Source organism: Culex pipiens, chromosome 3 (assembly GCF_016801865.2).
Source record: "Culex pipiens pallens isolate TS chromosome 3, TS_CPP_V2, whole genome shotgun sequence".
In the NCBI taxonomy this organism is placed as follows: domain Eukaryota; kingdom Metazoa; phylum Arthropoda; class Insecta; order Diptera; family Culicidae; genus Culex; species Culex pipiens.
The window spans coordinates 81,072,251-81,092,061 of record NC_068939.1 but is presented as its reverse complement, the minus strand read 5'-3'; the positions used below and the strand labels follow the sequence as shown (position 1 = coordinate 81,092,061).

General features: G+C 27.4%; 1 long non-coding RNA gene across 1 annotated transcript; it reads left to right on the top strand.

The window, feature by feature from the left end:
* The first annotated feature begins 15,304 nt into the window (after positions 1–15,304).
* Positions 15,305–19,209, top strand: LOC120414209 (uncharacterized). Its single transcript, XR_005605056.2, has 2 exons — positions 15,305–15,478; positions 18,591–19,209. It is a non-coding gene; the product is annotated as an uncharacterized LOC120414209 (long non-coding RNA).
* Positions 19,210–19,811: the final 602 nt, after the last annotated feature.

Genomic DNA, 19,811 nt, shown 5'->3' with positions numbered 1-19,811 from the left:
AATCGTACCATGGGATTGTAACACATTGTTCGTGGTTCCCATTTTCATAAACGCTTGTTCACGATTTTGGGAACTCCTTTTTCTCCATATAAGGTATAAAAAGAGGTTTGCAATTGCCTCAACGATCAAGCCTTCGGACACCTAGTTTCGAGAAGAAATCTCGCAATTGCGAAAGCCAAGGCAATGCTGTATAGCGAATAATTTCATTTTTTTGATTTAGACAAAATTGTCTAATAGACAAAAGGTTAAAGATGATATTTTTTTCGGTTGAGCTTCAGATTCAGTTTAACTTCATGAACAATGGTTTTAAAACCATCAGCTAGTATGAAAGCGGCGCCGGTTAACAAATCTGGTTGTTTTTAAGAATTGCCAATTTTGTCATGTTTGAGAGAACTGATTAAATAAACATACAAAATTACAACCTTTTTAAAGTAAAAGACAATACTTCACGTTAATTTTAATTCATAAAACGTTACTTAATCCACCCTTAGGTGGTTGGTGCCTTCCTCACATTTAGACGGAAATGCTATCCAAAATAGATACAAAAGGGCGGACCATATAGTTGATTCTTTATTCACTTATGTGCTTACAACTTTTGATAGGGTTGTCAGATCTCCAATCTATTGAACTCGTTGGCAAGGTCTTTCAATAACCTATCCAACGACAGATCGCATGATAGATCCGGAAAACGTTTTTTGTCAAAATATCTGAGATCCGGCCTCTAAAAAGTGCATAAATAACACTTAAGTGCTTATAACTTTTGATAGGGTTGTCAGATCTTCAATCTTTTGAACTCGTTAGAAAGGTCTTTTGAATACCTTTCTAAAAATGTATAACATTCTTACAAAAACCACCCTTTTCACAATCTTCCGGCCTTTTGCTAAAACCATTTTTTTAGCATGGAATTTCGTTTTTCGAGTGATTTTATAGCCTTTCCTCAGTAAGGTGAGGAAGGCAAAAAGCAAAACAAACCACTTTAACGACCCCGGGTGTTTTGTGGTCTCTGTTGCAAGTTTCTGCTCATTTCTAGGCGTCTGAAGGTTATGTGTGGTGAGTCACCCAAAACCTCTTCTACGCAAATGGACCACCGTTTTACTTCCCCACCCAATAGAAGGTCAGGAGGATTAGGCGGGAATCGAACCCGCGCCACATAGCAACATAGGATCGGCAGCCGAAGCTCATTCATACTATTTCTGAAACAAATAATTGAAGAACTGCTAAATAATACGACCATCTCGGGATTTCCCGAGACTGAAATCATGGGAATTTTTACAAATTGGGAATTTTCACATTTTGTCAAATGCATTTTCGTGTACTATTGGACGCCCGCTTTGATGACATACTTAAAATAAAAAAAATAAAAACGGTTTTTACATCGAAAAAATAAATAAAAGAATAGTGTCGAAAATTCTTCCATTTTTCGTTATTCAACTATTTAAAAAAATGGCACGTGCAATTATATGGGAAATTTTATTTTCTTTCTGAATTCGTAATAACCCAGAAAGGTCTATTTTTCATTTAGAACAAACAATTTCATTTTGAATTACGTGTTTTTTAGAGTGTTATGATGTTCAACAAAGTTGTAGAGAAGACAATTACAGAATATTTTATGTATTAACATACGGGTTTTGCTTGTAACACGAATAATCCCGATTTGAAGAAAAAAAAGTTAAAAAAAAGTTGGTTGTGTGGTTCATGGCCATTTTAGTCCACCAGCAATAGATACAGATACTAAGACACGGAAAGGAGTTCCATCTAAAATTTAACAATTCAAATTAGCTGGCTTCAAATTGGTGAAACAGTGATTTTTTCGGTTGAATCAGCTAAACAAAGCAACGTCCTGTGTCGTGTTCGATCCTGTTTGAGCCGCTCAGTTCGCGAAGTTTTTTTTTGATGATTATGTGTGTTGTTTGAGTGCAAGTGCAAGTGCAAGTGCAAGTGCAAAAGGCGATAGAATGTGTTGTGTGAGTGAATAAATTAAAAGCCAGGAAGATTTTCTGCGGATCGGCACCTGAAGGAATGCTTCAGTTGATAAGGTGAGAAGATCTTTGTGTTGAGGGAAAGTGGTTAGAAGTTGAGCCTCTCGTTACTGTTTGGAGGATGCGTAGGTAAAAACATGTACTTAATATAAAGTGGGGGCATCCCTAAACCACGTGAACACTTTGGCAGGGGAAAGGTGAGACTGGCGATTGTCCACACTCTACTTTTTTGTATGGACATCTGTCCACCTGGAGGGGCGGCTGGTACAGAATGTCTAGACATAGATTGGCCGATGTTTGACAAATCCGAACAAATAGGGCACCTAACGCCTTTTAAGCACATCATAAAATAGTGTTAAATATTGTTAGAAATGAAGTTAAATGAAGTTCAATTAAGTTAAATTAAGTGAAATTAAGTTTAATCATTTTAAGTTTTATTAAATTAGTTAATATTAGTTAAATTAAGAAGAGTTTATAAAAATTAGTTAAATTAAGCAAAATTTAGTTGAATTCAGATAAATTTAGTTGAAAATAGTTACTTTTAGTGTAATTTAGTTGAATTTGCCCAAATTTAGTTAAATTAAGTTGTGTTAAGTTAAATTTAGTAAAATAAATAAAATTAAGCAAAAATAAGTAAAATTAAGCAAAATTAAGTAAAATTAAGCAAAATAAAGTAAATTTAAGCAAAATTATGTAAAATTAAGTGAAATTAACTAAAATTAAGTAAAATTAATTAAATTAAGTAAAATTAAGTAAAATTAAGAAAAATTAAGAAAAATTAAGTTTAATTTAGTTGAATTTGCCCAAATTTGGTTAAATTAAGTTGTGTTAAGCTAAATTTTGTAAAATAAAAAAAATTAAGTAAAATTAATAAATTAAAGTAAAATTAAGTAAAATTAAGTAAAATTAAGTAAAATTAAGTAAAATTAAGTAAAATTAAGTAAAATTAAGTAAAATTAAGTAAAATTAAGTAAAATTAAGTAAAATTAATTAAAATTAAGTAAAATTAAGTAAAATTAAGTAAAATTAAGTAAAATTAAGTAAAATTAAGTAAAATTAAGTAAAATTAAGTAAAATTAAGTAAAATTAAGTAAAATTAAGTAAAATTAAGTAAAATTAAGTAAAATTAAGTAAAATTGGGTTAAAATAAGTAAAATTAAGTAAAATTAAGTAAAATTAAGTAAAATTAAGTAAAATTAAGTAAAATTAAGTAAAATTAAGTAAAATTAAGTAAAATTAAGTAAAATTAAGTAAAATTAAGTAAAATTAAGTAAAATTAAGTAAAATTAAGTAAAATTAAGTAAAATTAAGTAAAATTAAGTAAAATTATGTAAAATTAAGTAAAATTAAGTAAAATTAGGTAAAATTTAGTAAAATTAAGTAAAATTAAGTAAAATTAAGTAAAATTAAATAAAATTAAGTAAAATTGAGTAAAATTAAGTAAAATTTAGTAAAATTTAGTAAAATTTAGTAAAATTTAGTAAAATTTAGTAAAATTAAGTAAAATTGAGTAAAATTAAGTAAAATTAAGTTAAATTCAGTAAAATTAATAAAAATTAAGTTAAATTAAGTAAAATTAAGTAAAATTAAGTAAAATTAAGTAAAATTAAGTAAAATTAAGTAAAATTAAGTAAAATTAAGTAAAATTAAGTAAAATTAAGTAAAATTAAGTAAAATTAAGTAAAATTAAGTAAAATTAAGTAAAATTGGGTTAAAATAAGTAAAATTAAGTAAAATTAAGTAAAATTAAGTAAAATTAAGTAAAATTAAGTAAAATTAAGTAAAATTAAGTAAAATTAAGTAAAATTAAGTAAAATTAAGTAAAATTAAGTAAAATTAAGTAAAATTAAGTAAAATTAAGTAAAATTAAGTAAAATTAAGTAAAATTAAGTAAAATTAAGTAAAATTATGTAAAATTAAGTAAAATTAAGTAAAATTAGGTAAAATTTAGTAAAATTAAGTAAAATTAAGTAAAATTAAGTAAAATTAAATAAAATTAAGTAAAATTGAGTAAAATTAAGTAAAATTTAGTAAAATTTAGTAAAATTTAGTAAAATTTAGTAAAATTTAGTAAAATTAAGTTAAAATTGAGTAAAATTAAGTAAAATTAAGTTAAATTCAGTAAAATTAATAAAAATTAAGTTAAATTAAGTAAAATTAAGTAAAATTAAGTAAAATTAAGAAAAATTTAGTAAAATTAAGTAGAATTAAGTTAAATTAAGTAAAATTAAGTAAAATTAAGTAAAATTTAGTAAAATTAAGAAAAATTAAGTAAAATTAAGTAAAATCAAGTAAAATTAAGTAAAATTTAGTAAAATTTAGTAAAATTAAGAAAAATTAAGTAAAATTAAGTAAAATCAAGTAAAATTAAGTAAAATTAAGTAAAATTAAGTGAAATCAAGCAAAATAAAGTGAAATCAAGTAAAATAAAGTTAAAAATGTGTAAAATTCAGTAAATATAAGAAAAAAAAGTAAAATTAAATTAAATAAGTTAAATTGAGCTTAAATTAGTTGAAAATGGTTATATTTAGAAAAATGTAGTTGAATTTAGGTAAATGTAGTTGAATATAGGTAATATGTACATTTATTTAAATGTTATTTCATTTGGTAGAATTCAGTTGAATTAAATGTAATTTGGTAGAATTTTGTTAAATTTAAAATTATTTGATAAAATTCAATTGAAATTAAGTTAAATTTAGTTAAATTAAGTTTAATTAGGTTAAATTAAGTTAAATTAAGTTTAATTAAGTTAAATTAAGTTAAATTAAGTTAAATTAAGTTAAATTAAGTTAAATTAAGTTAAGTTAAGTTATATTAAGTTAAATTAAGTTAAATTAAGTTAAATTAAGTTAAATTAAGTTAAATTAAGTTGAATAAAGTTAAATTAAGTTAAATTAAGTTAAATTAAGTTAAATTAAGTTAAATTAAGTTAAATAAAGTTAAATTAAGTTAAATTTAGTTAAATTAAGTTAAATTAAGTAAAATTTAGTTAAATTAATTTGAAATAAGTTAAATTAAGTTTAAATTAAAGTAATTTGATGTTATATTCAAACTTTGTTAAATGCAAAACGTAGTTTAAATATAACTTCAATTTACTATAATTTAACCAAAATATCTTTTTGTAATTTTTTTTTGTATTTTTATATTTTTGTATTTTTGTATTTTTGTATTTTTGTATATTTGTGTTTTTGTATTTTTGTATTTTTGTATTTTTGTATTTTTGTATTTTTGTATTTTTGTATTTTTGTATTTTTGTATTTTTGTATTTTTGTATTTTTGTATTTTTGTATTTTTGTATTTTTGTATTTTTGTATTTTTGTATTTTTGTATTTTTGTATTTTTGTATTTTTGTATTTTTGTATTTTTGTATTTTTGTATTTTTGTATTTTTGTATTTTTGTATTTTTGTATTTTTGTATTTTTGTATTTTTGTATTTTTGTATTTTTGTATTTTTGTATTTTTGTATTTTTGTATTTTTGTATTTTTGTATTTTTGTATTTTTGTATTTTTGTATTTTTGTATTTTTGTATTTTTGTATTTTTGTATTTTTGTATTTTTGTATTTTTGTATTTTTGTATTTTTGTATTTTTGTATTTTTGTATTTTTGTATTTTTGTATTTTTGTATTTTTGTATTTTTGTATTTTTGTATTTTTGTATTTTTGTATTTTTGTATTTTTGTATTTTTATACATACAATAGAATATCGCAACTAAGCCGTACAATTAGGATGATCAATTATAATATAGTTTAAAAAGCCTGGAAACTATTGAATCATCCAAGAATAGCGGAAAATCATGCTACACCAGCAAAAAGTCTTTTAGAAAATAAAAAACAACTTTAGGCAGTAAGGGATTTTTTTAAATGATTTCGAAATTACTAGTTAAAACAGTCGAAAAATTAGCTGGACTTACCGAAAAACGTAGCAAGAACAAAAAAGAAACGAGCTAAATCAGCCAAAAGGCTGGGTAAATAAAGCGTGCTTTGCAGGCAGCAATGGAGGCTTTCGAAAGAAAACTTGTAGAAATAGTGAAAAAAATTGCTATTTCAACCAAAACACCTACCAAGAATAGCGGAAAAGTTAGTTAAACTAGCTAAAAAGATGTGTGAAAATACCTGGCTTCGCAGCCATCAATGGAAAATTTTGAGAATGATTCCAAAAAAACTAGTTGAAACAGTCTAAAAACTCGCTGGGCTAACCATAAAACTTCCTAGAATACCACAAAAACTAGCTGAAATAGCTTTCAGACCTTCTGAAAACATACAGCTTTTGAGACTGACAGCATTTTTTCAGCTTGCAAATTAGTAAAATTTACTAAAAATTTAGCTGGATTTATCATTTTTAGGACCTGGATCCAGCTGTCAAATCCAGGATTTTTTTTAGGATTTCCAGCTAAAAAAAATCGTGGTTAGAAAAACAACCAATTTTTTTAGGGTTTTTAACCGAAATTTAGTAAGATTCACGATAAACCTTCTTTCCGTGGAGATACTTAGAGAAACAAAAAAAGTAACTTACCCGCTCAGCTCGTGTTTAAAAGACTGGAAAGACTTAAAAAAAATAATGAAAAGCAAACTTCTTCTTCCAATCGGTAGTTCCATAAACCAAAATCTGCTTATGATTATAATTAGAGCTAGTGATTTTTTGCGATTTCCTGGAAGCCGCGTAATCCGCTTACAGAAAGCGGTTCAGTTTACACATGGAATTTCACTTAGTGCACTGAGATAATCTATTTAATGCGAAAAATTGAACAGATCGCTTTGTTCCACTTTTATTTCTACAATTTTATTTTTTGAATGTTTCAGTTAAGTTAAAATAAAAGCAAATCAGCTTGTTTTTCAATAAGGCAAAATGCAAAATTTTATTTATAGTTTTTTTCTTTGCTGACTCTTCCTTCAATATCATTGGGGCAACAAAATGTTTTCAAAAAAATCAGGAAGAAAATTTTTACAATCGATTGTTAACCATAATGAACACATCTATTTAAATTATGTATTTCACATCTATTTAAATTTAGATTTAAAAAAAAATCACGAATTCATAACATTTTGCAAATTTTTGACAGTAGCATAACTGTGGTGATTTATGAAGCATTGCAATTGCGATACTTTTTGTTTCGAGATTGAAGCTTAAATTTTGATTTTTTTTAAATTTTTGAGCAACATTGTAAATTTAGGTTTTTCTGCTAAACTCAATCTAACAAAAGAGCTTTTGTAAAATTTTCTGTCTAGAATAATCTGTGTATATTGTTCCGAACCTTGAAGTACTATAACTTTACAAATAAGTGTTGAAATAATACATTTTTGGGTACTCAGAAAACTGTTTTAAGGGTGCCATGAAAGTGCTTTATTATTTCGATTTTTGTTTTGCCGTGAAAAATCACTAGCCCTTATTACAATGATAGAGAAAAAAACACCAATAAACGTTTCAAACTAAGTTCTTTATTAAACTTTGAACGAATGATTTAGCAATATTGGTTTTGTCCTCTGATTTTTCAGAAAATTTTGAAAGAGGGAGACAGATACTTGATATTAAATTTGCATTGCCTAATTATTTTGTTTATTTTGCAATTTGGTAAAGGGACCATCCACAAACCACGTGGCCACTTTTTTGGAAATCTCAACCCAACCGCCCTCCCCCTCGTGGACAATTGTCCATACCAAAAAAAACCTTTTTTATATGGAGCGTGGACAATCACCTTACCCCCCCCCCCCCACAGTGTCCACGTGGTTTATGAATGGTTAAAAAAAACTTACTATTCCGGCTAAAATTATCACCAAACCCAACATTTCTTAAAAGTTTTTTATAGCCCTCAACCCGACTGAAAAGTTGATCAAACTACAATTTCAATGTTTAATACAATCTAAAATCAAATTCCTCGTGAAAATTTGTGGAAGAAAACTAAACATTGAACATTATTAGTGTTCAAATCAGTGGGCTACTTTTGATCCTTTTCACAATAAGTGTATTTATTGTCAAACTCATAACTTGATATTACACCCAAATAAAGAACGTCCAAAAACAATTTGTACCGACAATCCGGTTGAATCGTGTTTGGCATTATTTTATTTTCCTTCCCTGTAAGCAGCACTTGTGAAAAAGGTGCCGAAGGTATCCTCCTGCCAAATGTCAAGTGGGTCAGCCTCCAGCTGGCGAAGCTGGAATTCTTCCGGAAGAAAGGTCTGACCGGTGGCCATAAAAAACATCTATCATGGCAGAGTGTGGAGCCACTATCTCCAACTTTGTACCGGGGTATTATTGTGTTTTTGGTCCCCTTCGCTTTTGGTGTAGTTTTTAGTTCGAAAGCAACATTCCAGATTTTCCGTATGTCCTTGTGAAATATCTTCTGAAATATGAAGAGGAAGCGATATGAATTTAGCTTTAGCAGCTGTTGTCTTTTCCTTGCACAGAGGAGTGAGAGAGGAAAAAATGAACTCGGAGGGGTTAAAGTTCAATTTTGAAGATGATTTATTTCGTGTGCCACTGCCTGGCAAACCCTTCTTTATGCTTGATGTTATCACGGTGGAATTCTCGGGAAAGAGTTGAGCTTCGACTCGTCAGGTCTCAAGTGGAGGCAATAAAAAAGGAAAGCTTAAGAGTGCCATGCGTTGGCTGACTGAATGAAAGGAACTTATTGAAATCATGACGGAATAAATTGCACTCCATAAGACGATGATGCATCAAAGGCATCTCTTGTAGTGAACTGGATTCTTGGGGCAATCAGTTGCGTGGTTCATTGAAAGGAGTCAATTTGTTGAGATGTCCCTATTTTCAAACGAATATCTTCAATTTGTTTGCATTTTGACTGAACAATCATCAAATCAAATTAAAATATTCCACTTATTTCAAATATCGAACGATTGTTTTCCATCAATCAGGACCTTCCCCAAAACTTATTGGCTTCCCCCGTCGAAACCACCGCCGTTTGATTTCATAAGGTTGCGTTTTCCAATTTTCCCACACATGGGTCTGCGAAAATAAGGCCAAACTTCCTGCTCCGTGTATGGACAACGACGATTGATTGAAATTGTTCGAGCATTTGACTCGCCACGATTGGCTTCCTGAAGTAAGGTCGATCCCAAAAAAAAAGGCAAGAACCAGGAAAAACCAAAAACTTTCTCCGGTTGCACTTTTCCTTCCTGGTAAGCACTTTTCGGCCCCCTTAAGGAAAATCCGATTTGCTTTGATGCCTACCGGCAGATTTCGAAACATTCCGGCAAAGGATGAGGAGCGCCAAGGTTTGGGGAAGGTCGGGGGAGAAACTTTAGTTAACATATTGGAAGCAGTCAAGTTGAATCGATATTCGATTTTCAAACGAATCGACCTTTTTTGGACACGCTAGAAATGTGGTACAACAAAAAAAACGGATCCGATTGGACCCGATTGGTCGAGAGGATGATGTGTATGGTGGCATCCTTTTGTCTCAAAACTGGTGCTTGTTCGGAAAGGCCCAGTGAGATTCACTGTCCTGTGGCAAATTGATAACGAATGTCCAATCTTAAGAGGATGGACTACAGGAATCGATCCGAATCAACGCCATTTCTGTTCATTGGCGCGTGGGAAGATGGTGAGATCTCCAGGAAACATCAAGGACGAATTGCAAATTTTTGAGGAAATGGAAATTGGAAATTTATGCTGATCAAGTTGAACGGGGCAACAATATGACGAACTTGTTTAAAATTGAATAATTTGCTTGGAAATTCTCCTCACACAAAACACTACTTCTGTCACAGTCCAATTTTCAGCCAAATTTGACAAACACATTTACCGCTTCAAACTAGACCCAAAAACTGCTGTTCCGGGGGGCAATATTTCACCCATTATCACCCCAATCCAATAATGGTGTAAAAAGGCCGAGCAAAACTTTTCTGCGCACCTTCACACCAATACCAGCAGCATCCACCCCTCATTAGCACTTGGGTGGGGGAGTAAAACAAGCAAAACTTTTATCCTTTTCTGACAGCATTAGCGTGTGTCCCCACACTAGTAGGAGACCGGAAAGTTTTTCTCTGCTGGCCTAATATGGGACTGTCCGCAGTCAGATCGGACCGGTATGGAGTTTTTCAAATTTGCATAGTTTGCAAATAGTTACCAGGGAAGACCAAGTGGGGTTTGCTAAACAATTGCGATGAAATTTGCTGTAAAGTATGATTTTTTTCTTCACAGCAAAAAAAAGTAGTACAGTCATCCCTCGTATTCCGAAAAGTTTCACTGAATCCGCTTTGTAAATGCCGGCCCCGATACTCTTCACGGGTGTTCCCATCAGGAACAGGGAAAGATTTACCTTTTTTTACAATGTTCAAAAAATCATAGCAAATCGATATGTGAACTTAATGATTCGCTTTTACCTTCATGTGAAAGCTTTTCTTGCGATCTTTCGAATGTTTTATCGAACATCTGCAAATTTTAACTTTTATATAAAGTTTTTGAAGAAAAACTTTGACCATTGAAATCCACAAATTCGGAACACTTTTTTCTTACGGATGAAAACAAACTTTGGTTCTCTCCATGAGTACAAGGGTCCTGATTGTTCAAAACCAACCACTCCATTCGCGAGCACAAATAGCAGGCGACGCGATACTGCCCTGATGAATTCCTACTGTTTGTCACTTTCTCACTATTCGCTCCCGAACACTCTCGCTTCTACTCTCCTTCTCTCTCTGATCGGCTCAGTCTCCGAACGGCTCAGGCAGGCCGAACGTCACCGATCACTCTGAACTGAAAACATTTTTTCTCTGATGCGCTGCGTTATACTCATTCATTTGGGTTGCCTAAAATCAATGTTATCAATTAAATTGTGCATTTATTTTGATTTCATAACATTATAGACACCATTCAAAGAAACTTCCACCAAGAAAAAATCAAATTGATGGCAAACTGAGGGCGTGAAGACAAAAAGACTGCCGCGCTGTTATTTTGTGAGAATGGCTCTTCGCTGAGCATGGTAGTGTGTGAGTGTCGTCGAGCGACGGAGTAGGCAAAAATTTTCACGATGTATTTGTTCGCTGAGTGAACAGTTCGGGCCACTCGCTGGCTGCTTGCGAGTATCATTCGCTCATGAATGCAAGCGGGTTAGAATAGGCGACGACTGGATAGGCGATGAGTGAGTGGTTTCTGTTCATTGAACCGAAAATCAGGACCCTTGCATGAGTACATAATTTTACAAAATAACGACTTCACGCACTGAAACCAACGAAACTCAATTATAGTTATGTTTTATTTGTTCTTATAACTTTTTTTTGTGAAAATATTAGTTAAATTTAGGTGTTCCACAATTGTGGGAGGCACAATAACATCCCACAATTATGGAACAGGCAATTTGGAGGCAGTGTTTTGCTGTTCTGAATTAAATTGTCTTGAAATGCATTTTTTTTTGTTTTAAAAGTACTACTTTTACTAGTAAAATTGCAAGAGAATGTCCAAAAAAAGGATCTAAAAATAGAAGGGTCGACCGAAAAGATGCATTTGGCATGCTATTGACAAATTATCACAAAAGTGTTCCGAATTTGTGGGTGTTCCGAAAATGTGGGATGACTGTATTACAGTTGCGCATAAAAGGTCTTGGTGTAAAAAATATTTTTTGCATTTCTTTATAAAATTCTATGTAATATTACACACTGAAATATGTCGCCCATCAGTATGGGAAAACTACTTGACCGAAATGTCAAGCTCACATTTGCGTTTATCATTTTCATGATGGCCGAGCGGGCTAAGGCGCCAGTCCTTCCTGTTGGTGCTGGGTTTAAATCCCGTCAGTTGCAACTTTTTTTTTGTCTACACAAATTTTACATGCAGTTTGTAATAATAAATGTCTTCTTTCACAAAGATGATGTGCATGATTTTGCATACGATTTTTCCATTGGATATTTTGTTGTGTTTTGTAGATGAGCAATTCTCTACGAAATCGGTCTTTTTTCTTCAATTTTAATTTTTGTATTTTTTAATCCGACTGAAACTTTTTTGGTGCCTTCGGTATGCCCAAAGAAGCCATTTTGCATCATTAGTTTGTCCATATAATTTTCCATACAAATTTGGCAGCTGTCCATACAAAAATGATATGTAAAAATTAAAAAATCTGTACCTTTTGAAGGAATTTTTTGATCGATTTGGTGTCTTCGGCAAAGTTGTAGGTATGGATATGGACTACACTGAAAAAAAATGATACACTGTAAAAAAAATTTGGTGATTTTTTTTTTAACTTTTTGTCACAAAAACTTGATTTGCAAAAAAACACTATTTTTAATTTTTTTTATTTTTTGATATGTTTTAGAGGACATAAAATGCCAACTTTTCAGAAGTTTCCAGAATGGGCAAAAAATCTTTGACCGAGTTATGAATTTTTGAATCAATACAGATTTTTTCAAAAAATCGAAATATTGTTTACAAAAATTTTTCAACTTCATTTTTCGATGTAAAATCGAATTTGCAATCAAAAAGTACTTTAGTGAAATTTTGATAAAATGCACCGTTTTCAAGTTATAACCATTATTAGGTAACTTTTTTAAAAATAGTCGCAGTTTTTAATTTTTTTAAATTAGTGCCCATGTTTGCCCACCTTTGAAAAAAATATTTTTGAAAAGCTGAGAAAATTCTCTATATTTTGCTTTATTGAACTTTGTTGATACGACCCATAGTTGCTGAGATATTGCCATGCAAAGGTTAAAAAACAGGAAAATTGATGTTTTCTAAGTCTCACCCAAACAACCCACCATTTTCTAATGTCGATATCTCAGCAACTACAAATCCGATTCAAAATGTTAAAATATGAAACATTCGTGAAATTTTCCGATCTTTTCGAAAAAAATACTTTCAAAAATTTAAAATCAAGACTAACATTTCAAACGGGCCAAACATTCAATATTACGCCCGTTTGAAATGTTAGTCTTGATTTTAAATTTTTGAAAATATTTTTTTCGAAAAGATCGGAAAATTTCACGAATGTTTCATGTTTTAACATTGTGAATCGGATTTATAGTTGCTGAGATATCGACATTAGAAAATGGTGGGTTGTTTAGGTAAGACTTAGAAAACATCAATTTTCCTGTTTTTTAACCTTTGCATGGCAATATCTCAGCAACTATGGGTCGTATCAACAAAGTTCAATAAAGCAAAATATAGAGAATTTTCTCAGCTTTTCAAAAATATTTTTTTCAAAGGTGGGCAAACATGGGCACTAATTTAAAAAAATGAAAAACTGCGACTATTTTTAAAAAAGTTACCTAAAAATGGTTATAACTTGAAAACGGTGCATTTTATCAAAATTTCACTAAAGTACTTTTTGATTGCAAATTCGATTTTACATCGAAAAATGAAGTTGAAAAATTTTTGCGACCAATATTTCGATTTTTCGAAAAAATCTGTATTGATTCAAAAAATCATAACTCGGTCAAAGATTTTTGCCCATTCTGGAAACTTCTGAAAAGTTGGCATTTTATGTCCTCTAAAACATATCAAAAAATAAAAAAAATTAAAAATAGTGTTTTTTTGCAAATCAAGTTTTTGTGACAAAAAGTTAATTAAAAAATCACCAAAAAATTTTTTACCGTGTATCATTTTTTTTCAGTGTAGTCCATATCCATACCTACAACTTTGCCGAAGACACCAAATCGATCAAAAAATTCCTTCAAAAGATACAGATTTTTGAATTTTCACATATCATTTTTGTATGGACAGCTGCCAAATTTGTATGGAAAATTATATGGACAAACTAATGATGCAAAATGGCTTCTTTGGGCATACCGAAGGCACCAAAAAAATTTCAGCCGGATTAAAAAATACAAAAAAAATCGAATGACCGAAATCTCAGAGAACTGCTCAGATTAAAAATAACTTGGTTTGGGTAGGTTTTTATATATATACTTTTTTCGAAAGGTGTTGACATTTAATTTTTTTCAAATTTGAATAGATAGTGATACTAACATTTTAAAAATATTTGCGTATATCTCAGAAGACATAATTTTTCAACACTTTTTTTTCTTTTAGTGGCTGTTTTTTAAAAAAATGGGCCAGCCTTTATTCTTAAAAAAAAATCGGATCTTCACGACAGGCAAGTTTTAGGAGTACATTCGCCTCGATTCCTGAAATGGATTTTATTTTTATTTTTTTATTTGTTTCAAACATTTTGGAGACCTTTCATATGACTAAAGAAGCCATTTTATCATTATTGGTTCTCCCAAACAAGTCTCCAAACAATTTTGGCAGCTGTCCATACAAAAATAGTACGTAAATTTTCCATTATCTGATTCTTTTCAAAGAATTTTGTGATCGATTTGGTGTCTGCGACAAAATTGGGGACTATTAATAAAAAAATAGGTGCAAGGAAAATTTAAACAAATTTTTTTTTTTTAATTTCACATAATATCCATTTCCAATTATCTTTATTATTGAATTTTTGATTTTTTTAAATATATTTTAGGGGACAATATTTTGCCGACGAGTTGTAATTTTTTCTTCAGTTTTTCTTTGGAAAAATAGAAATCCTGCCCAGACATATTTTTTAGTTTAAAATCAAATTTGCAATCGAAAATTACTTTTTTGCAATTCCGTCGTGAAACTACTTACTTTTCCTGTCATTCTTGAATGACGAAATAGCCTACTTTTCTGTACCAAAAATAACAGAATCGAATAGCAACACTTTTCAAAATAAATGCTGAAAAGTTCTACTTTTCAGCACTGAAATGGGTGCTGAAAAGTTGAACTTTTCAGCACTTGTTTCGAAAAGTAACACTTTTCAACATTTTTTTTGATTTAAACGATTTATTGACAAAACATATATATATATATATAAATATATATATATATATATATATATATATATATATATATATATATATATATATATATATATATATATATATATATATATATATATATATATATATATATATATATATATATATATATATATATATATATATATATTTATGTATAATTTTAAGTCAAATATATATATATATATATATATATATATATATATATATATATATATATATATGAATATATATATATATATATATATATATATATATATATATATGTATATATATATATATATATATATATATATATATATATATATATATATATATATATATATATATATAATATATATATATATATATATATATATATATAATATATATATATATATATATATATATATATATATATATATATATATATATATATATATATATATATATATATATATATAAAAATATATATAAAAATATATATATAAATATATATATATAAAAATATATATATAAGTTACGGCCTGGCTCCTCTAGCCGTATTGCACCAACACTTGCAGACTTGTCATACGAAGCATTCTTTCTGAAATAATAAATCAGTCAGTCAAGTTTCATCCTTCAACCAGTGCAGTGCTGAAGTTAATCGTCCGAACCTCCCCACGGGCCGGGAAGCAGCCAACATGGCCCGCTTCCCGGGAACCCCGTACATAACTGGCGCAGTCGGTCGTCTCGGTGGATTACCGAGACTTAAGGTAAGTAATTATTAAGTTTTAGTACAATAAATGTAGGGCAAAAAGTCTGGTTCACCAGCAATTTCCTGTGTCGATATTGCGAAATCGTAGTCGACACAGGCTATAAGTGTTTAGCATAGGGCAAAATTAGATTTTGCAATAAATTTAGGACAAAAAGTCTGGTTAACCAGCAATTTCCTGTGCCGATATTGCGAAATCGTAGTCGACACAGGCTATAAGGTTTTAGTATAGGGCAAAATTAGATTTTGCCGTAAATTTAAGTGAAGAAAAAAAAACCCCCCGCGTATGAACGAAGACGATATGTGGATGATACGATGGTCAGCAGAAAATGCTTTGAAACGGTCGTCACCGCGTAGGAAAGAAGACGATATTTGAACGATACGATGGTCAGCAGAAAATGCTTTGACATGGTCGTCGCGCTGACGCGATTGCAACGAAATATCCAAAACCAAAAGAGTTCTATAAAAATTAAAAATTAAAAATTAAAAATTAAAAATTAAAAATTAAAAATTAAAAATTAAAAATTAAAAATTAAAAATTAAAAATTAAAAATTAAAAATTAAAAATTAAAAATTAAAAATTAAAAATTAAAAATTAAAAATTAAAAATTAAAAATTAAAAATTAAAAATTAAAAATTAAAAATTAAAAATTAAAAATTAAAAATTAAAAATTAAAAATTAAAAATTAAAAATTAAAAATTAAAAATTAAAAATTAAAAATTAAAAATTAAAAATTAAAAATTAAAAATTAAAAATTAAAAATTAAAAATTAAAAATTAAAAATTAAAAATTAAAAATTAAAAATTAAAAATTAAAAATTAAAAATTAAAAATTAAAAATTAAAAATTAAAAATTAAAAATTAAAAATTAAAAATTAAAAATTAAAAATTAAAAATTAAAAATTAAAAATTAAAAATTAAAAATTAAAAATTAAAAATTAAAAATTAAAAATTAAAAAATTAAAAATTAAAAATTAAAAATTAAAAATTAAAAATTAAAAATTAAAAATTAAAAATTAAAAATTAAAAATTAAAAATTAAAAATTAAAAATTAAAAATTAAAAATTAAAAATTAAAAATTAAAAATTAAAAATTAAAAATTAAAAATTAAAAATTAAAAATTAAAAATTAAAAATTAAAAATTAAAAATTAAAAATTAAAAATTAAAAATTAAAAATTAAAAATTAAAAATTAAAAATTAAAAATTAAAAATTAAAAATTAAAAATTAAAAATTAAAAATTAAAAATTAAAAATTAAAAATTAAAAATTAAAAATTAAAAATTAAAAATTAAAAATTAAAAATTAAAAATTAAAAATTAAAAATTAAAAATTTAAAATTAATAATTAAAATTTAAAATTAAAAATAAAAATTAAATATTAAAAATTAAAAATTAAAAATTAAAAATTAAAAATTAAAAATTAAAAATTAAAAATTAAAAATTAAAAATTAAAAATTAAAAATTAAAAATTAAAAATTAAAAATTAAAAATTAAAAATTAAAAATTAAAAATTAAAAATTAAAAATTAAAAATTAAAAATTAAAAATTAAAAATTAAAAATTAAAAATTAAAAATTAAAAATTAAAAATTAAAAATTAAAAATTAAAAATTAAAAATTAAAAATTAAAAATTAAAAATTAAAAATTAAAAATTAAAAATTAAAAATTAAAAATTAAAAATTAAAAATTAAAAATTAAAAATTAAAAATTAAAAATTAAAAATTAAAAATTAAAAATTAAAAATTAAAAATTAAAAATTAAAAATTAAAAATTAAAAATTAAAAATTAAAAATTAAAAATTAAAAATTAAAAATTAAAAATTAAAAATTAAAAATTAAAAATTAAAATTAAAAATTAAAAATTAAAAATTAAAAATTAAAAATTAAAAATTAAAAATTAAAAATTAAAAATTAAAAATTAAAAATTAAAAATTAAAAATTAAAAATTAAAAATTAAAAATTAAAAATTAAAAATTAAAAATTAAAAATTAAAAATTAAAAATTAAAAATTAAAAATTAAAAATTAAAAATTAAAAATTAAAAATTAAAAATTAAAAATTAAAAATTAAAAATTAAAAATTAAAAATTAAAAATTAAAAATTAAAAATTAAAAATTAAAAATTAAAAATTAAAAATTAAAAATTAAAAATTAAAAATTAAAAATTAAAAATTAAAAATTAAAAATTAAAAATTAAAAATTAAAAATTAAAAATTAAAAATTAAAAATTAAAAATTAAAAATTAAAAATTAAAAATTAAAAATTAAAAATTAAAAATTAAAAATTAAAAATTAAAAATTAAAAATTAAAAATTAAAAATTAAAAATTAAATTTTAAAAACTTTAAAAATTGAGACGTTGTGTAATTTTATTGTAGTCCATTATTACATGGAAATACAAAGGGTACAAGTGAATTGTAATCGAGGATTACGTAATCTTAGATTACATGCAATATAAATATATTTTTTTTTTCATGTTTGTAATTCAGTATTACAAACTTGGAAATTTGTAATTTGAAATTACGAACTAGCTTAACAATTTTTCACCATTGTGTTTTCACATTACTTTTAAAATTCCCTAACCCAAAAAAAAAAGAAAAAAAAAATGGACGGGCAATTGTTACAAAGCATGATGTATTTTTTTTCCTGAAATTAATTCTGTTTTCATCAAATTATCCGAGGTCGATTCGCACAATATTATCATATGGTCGTGTTGCTCAATTGGAGCCCCAATTTGAAGATTTTCATTGGCATTTTTGTTAAACATTTTATTTACTAAATGTAAGCTATTTACTTTACTTTCATCCGCCTTTTACTTTTACAATAAGTATCAAATACACAAAAACAGCATCATGACTACCATAACGCTGAAAGAGAAAATGCACCTTTGTTTGACGATGGAGGAGTCGTTGTATTGGCATTTTCTGTGTAACATTTTGTGTACTTGTTGTAAGTTGTCTATCTCTACTGTTATCTGTCTTTTACTTTCACTATAAACATCGAATATTAATCACGAGCCGAAACCGAGGACTGGCAGGCAAACAGCATCGAAAAAAAAAAAATCAATAGCATCTTCATTTTTTCTTTTATTTGATATTTCTAACGCTTTTTACTTTTAGACTTCCACCATATTCACTCAACACCCGCTTGGTAACCACGTCTAGGGAAAGCAGCAGACGTGCAAAACAACCAGGCTAATTTCTCCCCAATGAACCTAACCAGCGTTGGAGAGGTAGTAATGGATATGAAGAATGAGTTGTAATTGTAAAATTCGTAATCATTGTGGCGTTAACGAAAAGAACAAAAAAAAAAAAGGGTTTTATGCGTGATTGAGGAGAGAGCAGACATAGCTCAACCTCAACCCAAGTGCTTTTGTCCCTTCCAAAAGCCTTAGCCTGCAAAAATTCTGATGGATGCTACTAAGAAACTGTACACCGAATATCGCTGTTAGAATTAAGTTTGGTAGGACAAGTTAGCAAGAAATCGTTTAAATCAAACCAGAAAATTCTCATAATTCTTATGAGCCTGAGCCGCATCAACCAAATGCTAGGAATGTGATATCCTTGATACGTCAGGAATCCTTCCTGTTGCCATCCCGGGGCTCCAGACAACTAGATTTGTGAGGCCCTCGACACGTCAGGACTCCGTCTAGCCTGGAACAGTCATTGGGAATGTGATGTCCTCGATACGTCAGGCATCCGCCCTTGGACGAACTCCGCAGCAACTCGAGCACATCAGTGGAACTCAGAGAAAAAAAAAAAACTAAAACAGTTTTTTAAAGTCGAATCGAGACGATTCGAGTCTAACGATGGGGTAGTTACGGCCTGGCTCCTCTAGCCGTATTGCACCAACACTTGCAGACTTGTCATACGAAGCATTCTTTCTGAAATAATAAATCAGTCAGTCAAGTTTCATCCTTCAACCAGTGCAGTGCTGAAGTTAATCGTCCGAACCTCCCCACGGGCCGGGAAGCAGCCAACATGGCCCGCTTCCCGGGAACCCCGTACATAACTTATATATATATATATATATATATATATATATATATATATATATATATATATATATATATATATATATATATATATATATATATATATATATATATATATATATATATTATATATATATATATATATATATATATATATATATATATATATATATATATATATATATATATTTGACTTAAAATTTCACTCAATGGGTGTTTTTCGGAATTGCAAAAAATGTTGTATGGAACTCGTTGCAAAACTTGATTTTTTCAGCACTCTTCGTATTTATCCAACTCGGTGAACCTCGTTGGATAAATGTACGACTCGTGCTGAAAAAATCCTCTT